Raw genomic sequence first — 20,000 nt, forward strand, 5'->3', positions numbered from 1 at the left:
CTATTCGAGTGCAATATTACAAAACTGCATTTCTCATCGGCAATGTCCTTTTTTTTGAACTCACGACCTTGAAATCTGAAACGTCATCACTTTGTGTGAGAACAGTTAATGACCCGTCATATTTGCTGTAATACTGCCCATTCACTGATGTTTTTAGAAGGTCATTAATAGTTTGGTTATTCCATCACAGTGTTATTTGAACTAGACACCTCCAACTTTCTACGGTGAAACAAGAGTTTTCAGTTTCATTGAACAGTGTTTGAGGGCTTCCAACTTTGCTAGAGGTCTCGTTTTGATCGACCTTCCCATGTTTTGCAAGTGCGTCACATCTTTCTCAGTTGAATATTCATTTGCAGGTGGGGTGGCTTTTATGAAATCCTGGATTGAATGCCCCCCGATCAGGCAAATGAGGCTTATGCTTATTGTTAGATGAGAAGGGCGCTTTGACAGAATGTTGGCAAACCCCTCCCCCCCACCACCAACCCCTTCCTCTCTATGCAGCTCATTTTGTACACGGCAGGCTGACAGTTGTGAAGGAACAGGCCTAAGGGAATGCAGCACACGCGTCTGATGTTGTATCTTCTCGGTCCAGCACTTGTTCCTTTGGAGCTCGGCTCCAACCAATCTCGCTCCCCCGTTGCTCGCAAGACCCTCAGGGCCCACTTTGATCTCCCTGAGCAGGACAGCGGTTCAAGCATCTTGTAATATTTCACTGTTTAATCCATCAGATGTGTTTGTCTCAGCAATAGGCTAATGAACATGTCTATCTCGGGCCTCTCTTTGCTTCTGAACTATGATGCGAGGGGAAAATCGGTTGGGATGACTTCAATCCTGCTGACATTAGATTGTAAGTTTTACAGGATGTTGTTCTAGGGTCAAACTGGTGGCATCATCAAACCTTTGCTTGAATGTATAGGCAATGTATTAAAGTTCATAGGGTTCTTTTCTGGCTGTAGATTGGCTATGCTTGCAATTTCTGCCATGTAATACAAATCTCTCACTCCGACCACTCTGCTTATTTATAGGCTGTCGCCTTATTCTTGTCACCCTTTTACTGACTTTGCCATATTGTATTGACCAGCCTAGACGAAGATGGTTACAATTAACAATGAGCGGTGTGCCTAATCAGTCACTGGGAAGGCGACTAACGAAGTGTCTAATTCAGTCAAAAAATGCCAGTTGCTTTATTATTATTATTATTATTATTTTCCATTTATTGTTGACTTGGAGCCAAATTGTAGTGAGCAGCCTGGACAGAGATGCATATATCAAAAACAAACAAAGAGCAGATAAGCCAATTGAACAAAATCATTAGTATGAAAGATGAATTTATGGTGCAGGAGTTTGATTGCAGTAGTTGCCTAATTATCACCAAATTATTGTTGACTTCTCTATATTGTGCAGAGCAGCCAGGATATACATTTGAGTTGCTAGCAATGCTATGCTTGTGGAGTTAATCCACCGAGTTGAAGTGTCAGGAGATTTGCTGAAGTCTCGTGAGATTTGCTGACATCTTGTCTGACACAGTGGTTAATGGAAGACTTTGTGGTTTTCACAATATTCAGGGTTTTATTTTATTGTATTGGGGGGGAAAAGGATGTAGCTTCTTGAATCAGCATATTTTAGGTTGTGTCCCCCTTGGCAGACCACATCCAGCCTAATCCACTATACCCCCTCCAAATCCCCCTGTGGCTAAGATGCTAAGCCATCGAAGCAAAATGTCTCAACTAATTAGAGGCTTTAGAGCAAAGCTGTAGAAATGGATCATATGACTTGGGTTTTTTGTCTTCCTTCTCGTGTCTTTGCTTAAAATGGGTGTGCTTAAGAACCCAGTACCTTGTTACCCTGAAACAAGGGTGGCAAAAAGTGAGATGCAAATTTCCCATTTTGGTACTCGTTTTGGTTAATTGCTATCTATTTTAGCTGCAAAATAAAGGCATGTAAATATGTTGGGACCAACAAGGATGTTCTCAGACTATCCCGTAGATTGTCAGTTCTCATTTGTTTTTTTCACGGCGAGCACACTGGCCGACGCGAACCGACGGCCTCTCCTTGAAAGTATCTTGTGAACGTCAGTCCGTATTATTGACGCAGGCAAGCATGTAGAAGGGCCTCAAGGATGTCTGTCCATCTTCGATTGCAAGCAAAAAAATAATGCCGGACAAACAGGTCTGATGCCCCAATTTTTTATTTTTTTTCTTGGTGGCCATCACTTATCAGGTGTTGCACACATTTATACCTAGAAGTAGAGATGCACTGATCCCACTTTGCTTCATCTGATTTTGATGTCCTTTATTACACCTTGACTCTGTTTACCCAGTCATCACAGTCAGTGCAAAATCAAAAACTGTCTACGCTGATCAATAGAAAGCCAAGTATTTGGTTTTATTTTTCCCCACTGGTGGCAAAATGACACACCAGATCCTGTCTTGAGTTTGTGACTTTAATACAACTTTAGCCCCACTGGTTTTCAATCTTTAAACTGAACAGTTGTTAAATTTCAAAAGAGATGTCATGCCATTTTTCCCTACAGATGAAATAGATTTCATTTATTGATTTAATTCCCAGGGATCAGTAATTACAGAAGACTTCAACTGTCTAACACCCCTTTTCAAATCAGACGGTTTTGGGTGGCTGTCCTGTCACATGCAAATAAGCCACTGGTCACCCCATCTCCCTTTCCTGCTGGTTGTGTCGTACTGCTTTAAGTTACCCCGGTGACAGCTCACAATGAATTCTAGGAGAAACAGAAATATTGGCACGTAGGTAAGACAAATATGTGTTTTTCTGGCTGTGGCGGCTATGCTCGTGACTGCTGCCATGTTACGTTATAAAAATGGGGGCCCTTGGTTTACAACATAAACGCCTCACCTGTTGAACTCCTCCTCCTGCAGTCAAACCCTGTTAATGGCAATTGTGTTGTATTGTATTGTAATTCCGGTTAGGCCGCCCTTAGCGGTGGAAGAAAAATCCACAGAATCGCCGCACCTTTATATACTCCCTTTCTTGAGGAGCAATTTTTATGAAACAATAAAAATACGACAATATAACGAATGAACAGTTGGTTTAATTTTGCTACGATTAGTTTTTTTTTTCTTAAATTTCCCCTTTAAATACACATTGTGCATAGCAGCAAGATGTATTTGTAAACTGTATTATCTTATCCAGAAACATTTTCAGTGGTGCAATTTCAAGCACAATTCTAAATTTTAGTTTCAATTTCAGTCATTTCGCCGAAATTTTAGTAAATGTCAGTCTACTATAACTCACTTGTAACATTACTATGAGCCCTTCTATGTCATATAAACACAAGGGGCAGTTCTGCTCGCCACAGTAAGCTGCCTTGCGGCTCAAGCTAACCACTCCCCCAATGTCACAACAGTTAATTTGCTTTGTGAATGACATGGCTCCTAAAAGAAGTAAAGTTGCTTATAATATAGGGAAATGGTGATAAAAGTAAGATATGAGTGCCAGTGTGTGCGTGTCTGTGTGTAAGCCATGTCATGAAAAGCTAAACTCAACTTTATAGAGCACTTTAAAACAACCACCGCTCCAAATGCTGTACATGGTGCAAAAATTGACGGCAAAGTATTGCATGTGAAAGTCCGGTCTTGGAAACATACTTATCTTTCTGGCCAGTAGCTGCGTTGAGGATTCACTTTTATGTTTTTGAACTTTAAAACAAAGATGTGTGAAAGATAAACATCTCAGTTATAGTGGATTTTTAGAAAAGTATTTACTGTAAGGAGATGTTTGTTTTCATTGAACTATAAGACATGCAGCTGAGCCTGGGAGCTCCCTGCACTTTTTTTTTGATTTTGTGTATTTTTTTAAGATCTAGAAAAGCTTTAACATCTAGTAAATCACAAAAGTTGTTTGATAAACATGGTCTTAAAGGCATTTAAACGAAGTCAAGTGTTGGAATTTTTATTTTCACCATTTTACCCCTTTTTTCTACAAATAAATACCGGCTTCAAATATCGGTTATCAGTCGCCTTGACTACGAATAATCGGTATTGGTATCGGCCCTGAAAAAAGCGTAGTGGTCAATCCCTAATTATCATTACTGACATTATGAATATTTTATAGTTTATTAATGTTTTGAAGTTTATATGCCACTCCCTCCGGCTGACGTTTGTCATAACGAAAGCTAGTTAATTTTCTGTTTCCAGTTTCAGTCCTTTTTACTCTGAAGCGTAGTAACAGAGACACTTATTAAATTGCCTGCTATTTTGCTGTTCAGACTTTTACGTGATTCCAGCCAGATTTCTGTGAAAAGTGTACTCGATCACCCAAGCATCTAATTCCGATGTTTTACGATTACATGTCAGCCTAAAGTTCGCTTCGCAATTAGCTTGGCTTCTCCGTCTTTCCTCATCATCCCTTTGATGCTTGTCAGAAGTGTAGCTGATTTGCCATCAGGGAGGCGATTATTACCGACTTAAAAGTGACTCTGCAACGCGTTTAGCGGCACTCATCTTGTTCCCCAAAAATATCACGACCCAATATTTCACCAAAATGGAGCATAATTGCTTTTTTTTTTTTTTTCTATCCAAGTCCATGAGCTTGGGTATACTGACTTCTGCAAACCTTCAAATCAAGTTGTGGCGATATTTCCAGGATCATTTGCCTCCTTTTCCGTCTTTGCTTGATCAACCTGACACTAGCAGATGGATTTCCCAGGCGACTTTTTAGTTTACAAGTAATGGGAATCCAGAGCATAACAAATGGCAGTGTCCGTAAAGAGCTGGGTCAGCGGGGGTTGCAGGAGATCCTACATTCCCTTCTTGTCAAAGTCTCACTTGAAACGTGTGCAGAATTGTGTCTGTATCCGTGGTCAGATTACAGGACCAGGTCTTCAACCAACCATCGGTGGTAACACTTTTTTTTTTTTTACTGTCTCCACACATTTTGTAACGCTATCTGTCCCTTTTTACACTTGAAAGGTCAAGGCACGTTTTAGCTGTTTACTTGTCTGCTCTGATTATTGTCAACACAAGTGGAAGGCTCAAGTCATTTAGCGTCACTATCACTTGGAAATTCAAGCACCATCACAATGGACGATGAAGGTTAGCATCGATGAATAAAAAGGTTAATATTATATTTTGAAGGTATGCACCACAGAAGTGAGATAACCACATAAGAGGAAATCCATTTTATGCTAACGTCACTATCCGGGGTAATGAATGGCATGGAAAAAAATGTCTCCTGTCCATTTTGTGACTTATCAGGCATTTTAGAACGGTGATTAGTTTCAATTTACTTTAGTTGTATTATTCATTGCCGTTTTATTGTTTGTTAACCTTCAAATATTTATTTTTATCCCGATGAAGCCTATGGACTGTTTAGAGGTTATCCAAAATGTCCGCATATGTACAAAGGCTGATAAATATATGCTAATAGTTGTTAATGTTGTGCACTGGCAAGTAGCTGACGGAGAGGCTGGAAATTAGTTTACTTAAGGATTAAATTAATATGACAACTTAGTCACTTACCATTTGGGCCAACTAGCGCTGAGTTTTTTTGGCATGTTTTGCCCCCAGAGAGTTTTTCCCCATTCCTTCACTTATATTATTTAGTTCCCTTTTTTTTTTTTTTTTTACTTACTTAATTTAAATTGCCAATTAAGCTGGGAGTGTGTGACATGTAGACTAATTTGCATAGTCACTCACGGGGTGGGTTTTACTTCAGTGGCGGACATATTTCACGGCTTAAATCGTCCATGTGGCCTCACAATTTCAATATGTATCTGCATATGCGCTGCTGCATTGGTGGAATTAATCAATAGACTGCAAACTGGCACATAAAACCTACTTTAAATAATGTATTTTTACATAGTCCTTTTTCATTGTCACTGTGTATACAATACACCATTTACAGCACAATAAGAGCACAGTTTTGCTAAGACCTCCAGCGATAAACGTGTCCTAGATGTAGCCTTTATTTAGTATCATAAATCAATGCTGTCAGACAAATGAAACAAAGTAGCAACTTTTTTTTTTTTTTTAATGCTGTTCGCCAAGCTCATTCAACCTTTTTTGCCGATTCCCCAGTGTGTTGTAAATCTTTGGAATGTAGGTCTAAGTCATGGGGAAAAAACTGGAACAAAATCTAAGAATTAGATTTAGAACATGTATATTATTTGTGAACTGAACTGCAGATGAAAGGGAGGGCTTTGTTTGCACCAACAAGGGAAGTGTCTAAAGGTACGGCTAAATTCATGGTTCGTTGGTTTTGAAGTCACGGTTGAGAAACATAAAAGTGGTTATTTGTTTTGTAAACAGGAAACGTTTTAATGACATTTAAACTATACTCTCGGGGACACAAGTTGGAATCTGTTATTATGCGTTAGCTCAGTTGCTATGCTAACGTAGCATCCTAGCACTTATTTATTTGATAGTGATAATGTATGTTGCCAAAGTGCAGTTCGTCATTTAAATGTAAGTTGCAATGCTTGTCCGCATGCAACCTTAAACAGTTAGCAAAAGCGCATCACAATCAATGGTGAAATGCAAAATATTTCGACTGCCTAACGACAAAACCCGCTGGAAGACAAGGCCGCAAAAGACCTAGTATGACTGCCTCGTCTTCCGAAGTCCTACACCGCTGTTTTGATGAACAATAAAGGATTATTTTTATTTTTAACATTATAAGTATTTTTTTCTGTGCTCTCTAATTTTCTTCTTCTTTTCATTTTGTGTAAAATATCACGTTTTATGTATTTATTTTACATTGTTGTTGCAGTTGCAAGACAAGTAAAAAAAAAAGTTATTTGTAATAGTTTGAATGTTTTTCTCAATAAAAAAGTATCAATACGAGTACTGTTAAAGTATCGTATCGATAAGTAGCACCGTTACCAGTAGTAGTATTGTTAAAGTCTTAACGATATCCATTCATGGTCAAGAGTCTACTGTAACGGTAATTGTCGTTAAAAACGTCATTTTCACACTGTCATCTTGAAAACCTCTCAAGGAGCTGGTTTATTTTGTAAGAATCCAAACTTAAATTAGGTTCTGCTGTTTTGCTTTGAGTTTAAACTCCGTTTGTGATCATGAGCCTGAAGTCACAGCTCAAAGTCAATTCAATAAGCCAAATTTGGTAAGAAACTAAATGAAACGTAACGTACAATATACACTGGAAAGATGAAATGTTGAGCTTGGTGGTCAGGTAATTTGTTTCCCACACTGCAGTTTCTTATGAATAGCGTTTTTTTCCCCCCTTGCCTTTTATTCACGCCTCAAAGAGCTTTCTACTCCAAGATACATTGTAAGATTCTCTAGTGATGAGCCACAGAGGGCTTTCAATGTTCCTCTTGGCTCTCTTAAGTTGAGATCTGTACTACCTTGTTCATTCACCCCCCTGGTGGATCTCGCTTTTCTAAAGACCAGACGCTTTCAATCTGGATTTAATGTGTCAGAAACTCCAGAGGTAGGTATTAGAACGTGCAAGTTAAATAGGGAGGCTGGAAGTGCCTTTTCTTCACCCATTAGCAAGCTCATGAACCCACTCGTCCTTCCCTCATGAATGTATGAGGCAGCAATGCTATAATAAGAAGCTTTGTGTTGAATTTTTCATCCCCGTAATTATTTTGGGTCTTACTTGACGTCCATTTGTCATCCCCTCAACTCTGCCTGGTTAATGGAGAGAGGAGTGGTTCGGAGTTCTTGTGAAGCTCAATAGATTTAGAAAACATGGACGTGTGTCGTTATTAGCTCCCACATTTATGAACAGCCTCACTACTGTGTATCAGTAATGTTTGGTGCCCAAAAATGTGTTTATCCAGGGACTTTTTCCTTTCTTTTTCCATTGATACCATTTTCTTTGGCCAACACTGGACTATTATCTTGTGGATTGTCAAGCCGTCGTCTAAGGAAAGCACCCCATGTTGAAGTGAAATGGCATGAGTGATGGATTACTCCCTTCACTAGGCAGGCTTTTCATCTCTCACGTGAATGTCCACCACTGTGTGAGGATTAGTTGGGTATAAGGAATGTGTTTTTACTTGGAGTTTTCTTTAAGAGTTCTATAGTTCATGCTGAAAAAAGATGGAATAGGTCTAATATTGCTGGGCAAGTTCACATGCCCAGCCAGGATTGAGCTTGAAATATTTTTTTCAGTAACATAACAATCTGTTTTGGGTTTTAAGGTCATGGTAGGATTCGCATTGGGTATATTAAGACTGTGTTTCCCAAACGTTATTGAGCTAAAGTACATATACACACACAAAAAAATGCACAGCACACCACCAAATAAAAAGATCTTGTCTCAATTTCCTCACAAATGCACTTACTCATTGAATGTGTTTACACGCAGTCAATGTTCGTGTTAAGGTCAAAATCCGATTTCTAAAACATTTGGAATAACCCGTTTACATGTGCGTGAGGCGACAGAGTTACTGCCGCATTTGAATAACACGACTCAAGTGCCGACACATCGACATTGTGACGCAAATAGACGTAATTTCCGCTTGTTACATGCTACCGTCAACAAAACACATGCGTGTCACTCACCGTACTCACCGTACGAATGAAGCAGACAGTTTCCTCCTGGCTTAAAAAATGTGGTGTCGTACTTATTCTAGCTTTCGCTATGTTTCGTTTATCACTAATTGTGTATTCCCACAAACATCGCACATACAAGCACTACAAAACTGAACTACAAAAACCAAAATTCCTTGCAGTTGAGCATGCGCAGAGTATCCCGTGCAATCAGGGAATTATGATGGGCATATACATCTCATGGTCTGTTCTTGTTGTGGTCATGTTTTGTTTTTGTTGTTCCCGGTTGCTCCAGTAGGGGCAGTAGGTGGATCCGCTGCAAAGCACCTGTTCACTATCTTAATCAATGAAGTACTTAAGAACTGCCATGCACACAACTCACTGTCGGATTATTCGCTTTGCTCATGTCTCTGATCCCAAGCTGTCGAATTTTCTAGACTCGTCTTGTTATCTCCTGTTTGCTCCCTAGTACCCTTCCTTGGTTCATGTAAGTAGTTTTGTAAATTAAATCTTTACTAGGTTTGTATTATACTCGTTTTGGATCATCTTGTTCTTTGGCAACAAGCAATTTTGGTTCTCGTTTTTTCCCTGTCTTTTGCAAGCGCTTTGGTTTCCTACATTTTTCCCTGGTCCTTTATACCAGCGTTCTATGTTGTACTTTGTTGGTCTGGCCATATTTTTGTGTAAATAAATACTTTTTTGTTCAAATTCTTTTGGCGTTGGCATTTTTAGAATCCACCTTATTCTGGTATTTACTGGAACCTGACAATAAATGCGCACATATTCAGGTTAGAAAAAGAGTAACCAAGGCATGATATTTGGAATTTTAAAAACCTGAATAAGGGCATATTCGGATTATTGTGCGCATTTACATGGCTTTTAAAAACCCAAATACTGCCAATATTTTGGTTATAAGTGGGTTATTGACTCAATGTAAATGTAGTCATTGGCTTTGTTTTTTTTTTAAACATAAAGCTCATATAGTTGCAGGAATTACAGAAAGACACATGCATAACACCCCCCCCCCACACACACACACACACAAACACATACATAGATCAAATTTTCCCTCGAATAAAGTGAATTTGAATAATTTCCCGCGCAACACCTCAGGCAATGATCTCAGGCTTTCCCTTTAAGGACAGTACAACATTGATGGTCTTCTTTTAGGAAATGAATGATGCAGACGCGTGCAACAATAAGAGTTTGAACAGAGTGATTTATGTTATAAAAAACTTGAATTTGACTTGTTATTGCTTTGTCTCCATCTGAAGAGCCCAGGTAGTGGTTGTTTTGTCTCTAGATGTTTTCTTGCTGTTTTAAATGGGTTAACAAATTTGACGTACTGCCAAAACCATATAACTAGCTGTGATGACTGCTAGCTAGAGGTTGAACTACAACTGTATTTGTTGATGCAGTAGACTGGTGATGACAGATCCCATTCCCGACTGATGTTTCGTGTGGGAACTTGGTATACCTCTGAATTGTGTCAAATATTATGACTACAAGGTAACAGTAACGCTCTACAAACACCTCCCTGTTCCCTCTCTGTTACCCATTGTCAAAGATTGAGTACTTACTTTATTCGGTCTATATTTTGCGTCATTTAAATTCTATTTACTGTCCTATGACCATTAAGAATGTTAAGATGTGACAAAGTATTCAGAGGTGGGGATTCCATCCCTAGGTTGGACAAAGCAAGGATGGAGGTAGGTTTTCATTCGTCCCTCTAATCGTCCCTAACCGGCTCAAGTCCCGGCTGGCGTGATGTGTTGGGTTCTTTTACCGACGGACTGATGGAATGTAAGAACAGAAGCGCTTCAACAGGACAAGGACGGACGGGGTCGGAGGATGATAATTTTTATGAATAAGAATGGAGGGACGAGGACAGAACCCAGGCAAAAAAGTGCCCAGCTCTGAAAGTATTGCCTGGGTGGGTAGTAAAGCTTTTATTATAGACTTTAAGGAGTTTACATTTCCGTTGTTTTGGAGTGAATGTGGAAGTTCAACAGTTCAGGGAACAATTTTAAACCTGAGATGACTTGTAATGCAAGACTTGCTAACAGCTCTCCGATGTTAAAGTTAATTGGTCCCTGTAACTTTTCCCGTGTGTTGACGAAACATGTTTGGAAAAAAACAAGGCGTCATCAGAACACAGTATACAATGGAAAAGACCCTGTGAGGATTTTTGGGAGGGTGCGAGCCACAGCAAGGTGGGTTCTTCACTTCGGTTGAAGTGGAATTTGTTAGTGACACGGAGAAGGTGTGATGCTGCGGAGTGTTAAATCAGCAGTTGACACTTTCCACTGTAGCCAGTCAGCCAACTTGTCTTCTTGAGTGCCGGTGTCTTATCGTCAGGTCGAGGCAGAAAAATATAGAGGGGGAAGCATCCGGAAGGCAGGCTTGTCAGAGACTGAGAGCGTCGACATTTGACTGAGGCGGCACCGCTCCCTGGGGCTCGACCATGCCGCTAAAAGCCTTCCTCGTTTCTCTTCTCGTGCACAGCTGATATGCGACACAAGCCCGTGACCCCTGTTTGCATTTAATCAGAATGCATTGCTGCTGTTTTGTTTTCACGGTGCTGTCAAAAGCTTAATTTGTCAACCCAATGGTGTTCTTGCGGTAATGCAGAAGACAGAATCAAACCTTTTTACCTGGTTTGACAACAGTGTTTACCATCCAGTAGTCAGACAAGTCACACTTTACATTAGAAAAGAAACTCACAACACACCGTGAGACAAAAATGTCACAAAAAGTACGAATACTGGAATAATATTCATCTCGTCTGAAATTACTTACAAATGACTTGAGGTGCATATACAGGTTTATTGTCTGACATCTATTGGAAAATGGAAATACTGGAAAATGAAATACTTAAATTGTCAAACCTCGCTCTTGTACTTGTAAGAAGATTAAGGCAGCGAAGGCGTGGTCACTCTTTATCCGCATTTGTCACTTCCTGTTGGTGCTCCGAGCGCTGATTTGCTAGCTAACAGCCAATCAGAGTGACCAAATGCCACGACTCACGCCGCCTACCAGACGCTTCCTAGCGGGTTACGACACTACGACGGTGGTCACTACACCAATCAGACCCCAACATCCTGTGGAGGAACCTGATTTTGGCTGCTTGTATCGGTGTTCCAATTCTTTTGATCACAACTCGCAGCTCGTGAGCAACGGTGAGCGTAGGATCGACTGGTAAATTCAGAGCTTTGCCTTTCGGCCCAGCTACTTCTACAGACTCAGCATCACCGCAGGAATAGAACCATTGAGAGTTAAAGATTGTGGCTTGATGAAGCCAATGGTATCACATCATGGTTTTATTTTTTATGTATTTATTTATTTTGGTATGCTACAGAGGCAAGTTACTACACTGAATAAAATGGCTAATGGACAGCAATTAATAACTTGCACTCCAGCCAAAGAACTTACTCTGTAAATAATCACATTGCAACTTGGCTTCTGGCTATTGGACATAATCGCTAGTGATATTTGCTTTGGGCAGTGTGTCAGACTTGTTTGAAACGGTTTGAAAGTTGCAAGGGGCAAGCACAACTTCCAGTAGAATTTAAACAGTCTCTCATGGGCTCTGCAGATGGTGCCAAAGCAATAACAAATGCCGTTGGTGTTTTTATAGCTTAATTCACCTTGCCTGAATCCTTGTTTTCCTTTACAGAAGACAGACTATTGATCTTGAACTTTCCTAATAAGATTGAACATGTTATTTACATATATTATTTTGTAATTTTTTAAATTTATTTTATAGTGTAATTTATTTTGCTACAGTATCTGGAGAATTTAGTACTGATGGTTTCATTTTAGATTTCATTGGCTCTCGGTTTACGACAACATATGATGTTTCGTGGTTACGAACGGCAAGCATTTGTAAAGACCTTGACTAAATGACAAAATGTTGTCACGCAGCACAAGAAGGCTTGATCAGTTACCGGCACACTTGATATGTTTTATAAAGCATATATGGCCTACTAGTGTTTTTCGTTAAGGTATTTATGGTAATTACGACTTTATGTCGGTTGATGATTATTGATGGCAGTATTCCGACTTGAAAACGAGTTAAGGAGCGGAACGCCGTTGTAGGCCTGTTCCCGCAAAAGACAAAGTATTTTAATGTTTAGCATTATGTTAACTTCTCAAGCCCAATGTGAACCGAACTGTGGCCTTAAAACAAAGTTACGTACTGAACCATGAGATTTAGCTTAACGTTCTTCCTCGCTGAGTAACTGTTTTGTATCGGGGCTGAGGTTCTGTACAGTAAATCGGTGTGAAAGTAAGAAGGCGATTGAGCCCCTGCTTGGCTTTGGGAGTAGGAGGTGTATGCCAATGAAGGTCACCTGCTAAGATGCGTTTGGATAAATGGGAACCAACATCCATATCATCGATCGCTAACTTAGCCTTTGAAGTTGTATTGTCTTGCCCCGGAGCCTTTGTCTCAGATGCTGGCTGTGTGCCTCACCGCCTATTGGGAGTATCCTTAAAGCGGGAGCAGCCATTATCTCTGCATTACAGCTGTGCAAACAAGAGGTGTGTGGTGCGAAATGATGTTATGCCACTTTTGTCACCATCTGTAATACATAGTTCACCTTAAAAGTGCGGCCCGCCTTGAACACGCAAATGTGAGCTGTTCGGTCTCCATGGGGAGCAGGGGTAGGGGGCCAGAGGGCAGGGAGGGGGGCTCGGTTCCTCGCCGGTGCTTCATTTCCTCGTTTTAATTGGGCTATCTAAATGCATCCCCAGTTTGTCAATACCCACTGGGGTGCCTGATAAAAATGATTTGTCTCGTGCATTCGGCGGCATACTCTCCGCTGTTCCCCTCGGAGGGTTGCTCGCCCCAACGTCTGTCAGTGGCAGAGTGTAATTTAGAGTGTGCGTTGCTTTTGATTTTCAATGAGTAGTGGGTAAAGATGTGCGCCGCTCTGTCACGCCCCCCCCCCCCCTGCCTTTTCAACTTGTTTCCCTTCCCCTGCACTCTTTAACCTGTTACCTGCGAGTCAATATAAGCAAACGAGGCACACCCCCATCTGTGTGTGGAGGGGGAACAATGACACAATATGCATATGTATGTTTATATGGATATAGCCCAGCAATTACCCTGACATTTTTTACCATTGTCCTTGTCTTCTCACACACATCCTGTCACCATGCAAACTTTCCTGAATGATGCTGGAGTTGTGGTTATCAGCAGACAGCACAGGCAACATAGTCAAGGTTCAACGCGTTTACCCATGATCTTCTGGATCGTAGATTTTTTTTTTTTTTTATCAATATAATCTATCTTTCTTTCACGGGTATGTAAAGTTCTTGCAGGACTTAAACTGAACACGTTATTTGTTTTTGAAAACTCTATTTCAGTCAGCACGAATCTAAAGTCAAACAGTAAAACCCATATCAACAGAAAAAAAATTCTGAAATGCAAATGGTGCTTGAGTTTCTCGATCAACAGTTAGTACAAATTTTACGAGCACTGAACAGGTACTTCATTCAGGGTTGGAGGATTAAATGGAAATATCTGGTTTTGCTCAAGCATCAGTTTCAGCACGGGAACCCCTGTAGTGGGAATCTATCTTAATTTGTACATCACTCCCAATAGTTTACCTCATTCTTAACTACAGTCCGACGCTTATCTGTAGGTGCTACATGCTTCCTGCATGGCAGTCTCGAGGGAAATTAGCTAACACGTTGACAAGAGCAGTAGCCAAGTGTCGGTCAATAGGAATTCTGGCAGGCCGAGGAGTGTGTGTGTGTGTGGGGGGGGGGGGGGGGGAATAACAGGTGTTGCCCAGCTGTGTCTTGGGCCGTGATGACATAGCACTCATGTTAGGAGGCCATCAGCAACAGAAGCAGCAGCACACTAACTTTCACAACTTGCTGTTTATGACACAGGTCAGCATTTTTCTCTCTGGCACCCATCCACAATTGCGGAAGGGAAGAAACAAAAAAAGCTCATTCGAATCATGTCCATTTCCCACAGGAATTTTAATGTTATTGTTCCAACACAGAGGTGATGAATGAAGTGTATATTTAGTTCTTTTTAAATGAAGCAGAATAAAATGAGTGATAAAATGCCTTTTCCTTCTGTCTGCCTCTCACCGACGCCCGACCCCGCCTGACTCTCTAGGAGGCTTTATTCCCTGAACCGTGAGAGAGTGTTTTGGCAGACTGGACTTGTTAGGCTTGCACGGACAGTGATATTGATAAAGATTCACCCCCGTCCTGCCGCCTCCAGCGTATTCTCTTCCCATCAGACGATGACTGTAGCCCTCTACTGCCGAGTAGAGCTGTTTGGCTCGATCCAGGTGTTCATCAGCCTCGGTGAGCTTTCAAGCATTGTTTCCCTACCGGCTTGAATCGCACTACTGAGGCCATCAAGCTCCCTTCAGATTGAAAAGGTTGTCACCCCTTTTCAGTGTTGCGGAATGAGCGGGGGATGGGTGCTTGTCACAATGTTATAAATTCATTCTTTGTCGAGGGGGTTGGTGGTGGTCTTTGCAAGCCTATTCAAAAGTGGGGGGTGGGGAAAGTAGTAAAAGGGCCTCGCTCAAGACAATAGTTTTCATTTAGCATTTTAGCAATGATTGCGGTGGTCTCTCTGTGTTGGCCGTTTTTACTTGTCAATGAAGTCACTAGTGATCATATTTGTTGCTTGTTTCTGCCCCAAAACACTGAATTTGCATAATAGTATTTCTTAAAGTAATTGCTACTTGTCATAGTTAACCGCAGTACTGATCTATGTAACACCAAAGCCGTAGAAAACAAAGTCTGGACAGTGACATGCGCTGCCCTCGTCACTATGCAATGCAACGTAATTGACTATTTCACACAGAAATATATACATATGTATGTATGTTAACATTGGATTATCATCATGGCCAGTTGATAAATTAGAAAAGAAATAAGGTACGATTAGTAAGACATAGTTTTTTTTTGTTGTTTTTTTTTTAATTTATTTATTTTTCAACCAAGGCCTTGAGAAGAGGGCAATCATACTGTTTGTTAAAAAATATAATGTTTGACACAAAATAGATTAATTATTCATCTGTTTGAAGTACCTCTCACGGGCGTCGTCTGAAAGGAGTTTTTCCCCGTGCCTGCGTGGGTTTCCTCCGGGTACAACCATGTTGTCCACCATTTTGCCTAAATCTTCCAAAATTCAATGGCAATGTTTGACAACATGGCGTCCATAAATCATGTGACATGTGACAGTTTAACCATTAACACAGAAGTATCGTGAGTTCAAAGAGTGGCCAATCTTTGTTAATTTGTCTTTTTATTCGGACATGAAATCTATTATTATTATTCATTCATTCATTCATTCATTATCCCTACCGCTTCTCCTCACAAGGGTCGCGGGCATGCTGGAGCCCATCCCAGCAGTCTTCGGGCAGTAGGCGGGGGACACCCTGAATTGGTTGCCAGCCAATTGCAGGGCACACAGAGACAAACAAACAACCGCACTAACAATCACACCTAGGGGCCATTTAGAGTGTCCAATCAACTTACCATGCATGTTTTTGGAATGTGGGAGGAAACCCACGCAGGCACGGGGAGAACATGTAAACTCCACACAGGGAGGCCGGAGCCGGGATCGAACCCACGACCTCTGAACTGTGAGGCGGACTAGCTAACCAGTCGACCACTGTGTCGCCCTATTATTATTATGATTATGATTATTATTAGGATTATTATTATTGTTGTTGCTATTGTTATTGTTATTATTGAAGAGTAATGCAACAATAACAGTTTAAAAAGATGAGTTATTCCTGTGCTATAATGACAGCAATTACATTTATTTTTGCTTGGGCTTCATGTGACGCTGCTTAAATGCTGTTAGAAATTGCACTGCTGTAGTTTGCAACCATTTTTCAAACAAGTTAACAAGGTTTACATTCTACCAAAAGTGTGTCGCTAGTCTCACTGCTTTTTCTTTGTGCTTCAATGTGGACTGCCTGTTCCTTTCTTAATTTTATGTTCCGTGTGAGAACGCTGTGCTTCACTGTACCGTACTGAATAATTTAAAAGAGTGGGAATTCATGTTCCGTTACACCTCTAAAACGGGGGTCCTCAATTTAAGACTGTACCGACATACGGCGTTTCTAGGTTATCAATGGCATAAACGGCAATGCATTACTTTGTGTATATGTTGTCAAGCGGTACAATAAGGCACAGTTAGCTACTTCGACTTAAGTTACTAGACTTAGTATTTTTATACTTTGCTACTGTGTTAACGTGAGTCAATGATCGACTACAGCACTTTCTGGCTTCAAATTCGGTTTACATCGCGACCGTGCGAACGGAACTCCGTTGCAAACCACTCCTACATACAAGTCTCTTAACAAACAGTTCAGTATGTGTGTTCCCTCTGCTGGCTTCAAATATACATACTTTGTATCTACGAAAGCTCATATACTGTAGAACACCAAAGTGGGGGATGGATTGTAGTTTACCATACAAATTTGTACAAAAAACAGTATGGGGTATTGTTGAGTTGCAACCATTGTCCATTGGTGTAGTGGACAAGTGCTTTACAATACAATTTCTCATGGATAACATTAAGCAGTTGTTGAGAAGTAGTTGTGTTATTTGTAAATTCACGAGAGTTACTTGCATTAACAACAAAATGAGGGCATGAGATGCCGGAACGCAATTAACTGGTTCCGCAGTTGACCTACGCATTTCAGTGCTACTCGGGGACAGTTTTGGCTGACCGTTAAGAAATGATGACAATTACCCATGGGAATGTTGCGGACATTGATTGCCCCGATTGTGAAATCCTGGTGGTTCTGATTGTCTCTGAACACCTGTCGATACTATTTCCTTTTACCGTTTATGGGGGTGAGATCTGATCGTCAATTTGATTGTGAGTGAACATGACATTTGACTACACTCAGCACACCTACGCTGTTTACATCCTCTGCGAATGTGTTCCTTTTCTTCTTCTCTCAGGGGTGCGTGGGTGCTAATTGTTCTCCAGAAGTTTCCCTTGCACAGCCGTGTCTTTGTAATGCGATGACAGGGTTCCAAAATTCTGTACCGGTTGTCCCCCCCGCCACCATTTTCAGCAAATAGTTGCGATGTACGATTTTACGAGTTTAAATGAGCAGTATTATATTGTCACGCAGAATAGGCGCTGAAATTACAGTTTAATCAGATGACCCATATCCTGTTTTGTTCAAAGCCAGAGTAAAAAGTTTGAGATAAAACAATTGCTGCTCTTGCTGCATGTGCACATCTGCAGCCTCCAGTGAAATTAAGCTGTCGCTCATTGTTAGCGACGCGGAGAAATGTAGAACACATTGCACTTCGCCATTTTCCGCTGTGGAGTTTAAGCCTAGGAGACATTCGACATTACCGCTTAGCGGAAAGCCATCATAAGCAGTTTGAATCTTTTAGTTGACTTATTTAAAAATGCTGTATTTTGTCGGTAGTGCTGCACCGTTACTACGATTGAAGGGAGACAAACATGGCAGATAACGACTGTTAAAATAAAACAAAAAACCCCAATTAAAAGTTGCTTGTCTCCCTGCAGTATTGTTCTCACGGGCATAGTCTGCCGTCTAGTGGACGCCCATTGCCTTATTTTGCAATAATTATTTTTATTGCAAAATACCGCAATAAGAAGTGAAAATGTGCAACAAAACCCAATAGTATTGTGTGATTACACAATCTTGAATATTGACGTGATGTCCCCTAGTTTGCTCCAGACTGCATCATCATCATCATCTTCATCATCACATCACGACGGTGGCTTCTGGCAGCTAAAAGCTTACAAAACAGTTGTAAACAATTCAATCCACTCATGATACTCTCAGCCGGGAACTGGATGTGCATAGGAAATTAGCCAGCTAATGAGCTTGAAATAATGTCAGGCACGGATGCTTTTTTGGGGGGTGGGGGCGAACCGACGGAATGTAAGGACGGAAGCGCTTTAAAAGGACGAGGACGAACGGGGTCAGAGGACGATAATTTTTATGAATAAGGACGGAGGGACGAAGACGTAAGGGTACACAGATCACGGAGAGAGGGCGGACCGGCAAAAAAGGGTAAAGTGCTCAGCTCTGCATAACACGCAATACACAAAAATGTTTTTTTGCTAGCTCCGACAGCCTGGTGACCAGAGTACCCAGGTAATGGTGAGTTACTTAGTGTTAGGGCTAAACGGAGATCATATCTGGTGTTAATTCCCTTCTTCTGTTTTTGTTTTTGTCGACTTCGCCATATTGCACTGAAGCAGCCAGAACTGACACGAGGACCACTTTGTTTCGGTATGCTACCGCTATACATTACAGTCAGTTCTTATTCTCCTGTTTTATGATCATCATTACTTTTTGTCTGCTGATATCTGTCTATGGTGCCATTAAATAAAAAGCCAAGGAAAAAGCAAAGCGAATCCTTTTGAGGATAGTTTCCCCCCCCCCCCCCAGACCAGTTTGATTGAATTTTGAATGGGACGATTTCAAGGGCATTTGCCTTGAGCTTGTACTGTCTTATATTCATACTATTTTTTATTGTTGTTATCGATTTAGCCATATTGTGCTGTACAGCCAGGACGGATACACTTATAATTCTTTATTCGCCATGCTATGCTCTTCTGTGGTGATGTCATACCACTACTCATTAAATTGAAACTGATGTCTGAGTATATTTGGGGTCTGGCATTGTTCAACCACTGGAATGTCGGAATAACTAAAATATGGTGAATATTATAGTCTTTTATCCATTATGAAATCCCCAATCTTGCATGATATTATGAATGGCATCATCTGCAATCATTTGTCTTGGCTGTGACTTGCAGTGTCAGCAATGTCACTGATTAAAAACAAAAAAAAAAATCATTACATGGACGGGGGAACATGGTTGAAGTATTGCCGGATGAGCCAAGTTACAGTCCACACAGTATTACCGGGATAAATGAGCAAACTTCCCTCAAGGTCCCGAGGCCGTGTGATCTATTAAGGCGCTGTCGTCTCGGATGGCGAATCTCACAGAGCAAGGGAATTTTGGAAGGCGAGAATGGTTGTGCTGACATCCTCCTCTCGGTGCCATCCCTCGTCCTTGTAGGACAGAGGAGGGAGGAAAAAAAGAGCACCCGGAGGCTGACTTGGCTGTTCCTTTGAGCTCTGTCATAAATCCCGCTGAACATTTTTGAACATCTGTTGTGGATGATTAGCTCCGTGGCTAGCAGAGTTTGACCACAGGGAGTTGGTATGAGTGTGATTGGGGATTGTGTGTGTTGGTGCGCACACTTGAAACCCTGCTGAATTTAAGTATTATTTTGCATATTTTTCCCTTTCAACCAGTGTTAATGCAAATGTGATTGTCAGGAGCAAAGTTCTTGCATTTATACATTTCTGCCAGTAGGGTGCACCTATTAATCTCTTCAGGTGGGGTCTTCATCACACCTGTGACATTTGGACAAGCGGTGTCCTTGAGTTGAGTTCTTTGGATTTTTGTGACTCATCAAATGTCACCGCCGGGGAATGCCTG

General features: G+C 41.0%; 1 protein-coding gene across 12 annotated transcripts in view; it reads left to right on the top strand.

Annotated features, from left to right (window-relative positions):
- The window catches only part of LOC147140821 (receptor-type tyrosine-protein phosphatase F-like), a 238,488-nt gene that overhangs the window by 40,119 nt on the left and 178,369 nt on the right, over window positions 1–20,000 (top strand). The gene's annotated exons all lie outside the window — the stretch shown is intronic.

This window comes from Filicampus tigris, chromosome 10 (genome assembly GCF_054856515.1).
Source record: "Filicampus tigris isolate MCC_2025a chromosome 10, RoL_Ftig_1.0, whole genome shotgun sequence".
In the NCBI taxonomy this organism is placed as follows: domain Eukaryota; kingdom Metazoa; phylum Chordata; class Actinopteri; order Syngnathiformes; family Syngnathidae; genus Filicampus; species Filicampus tigris.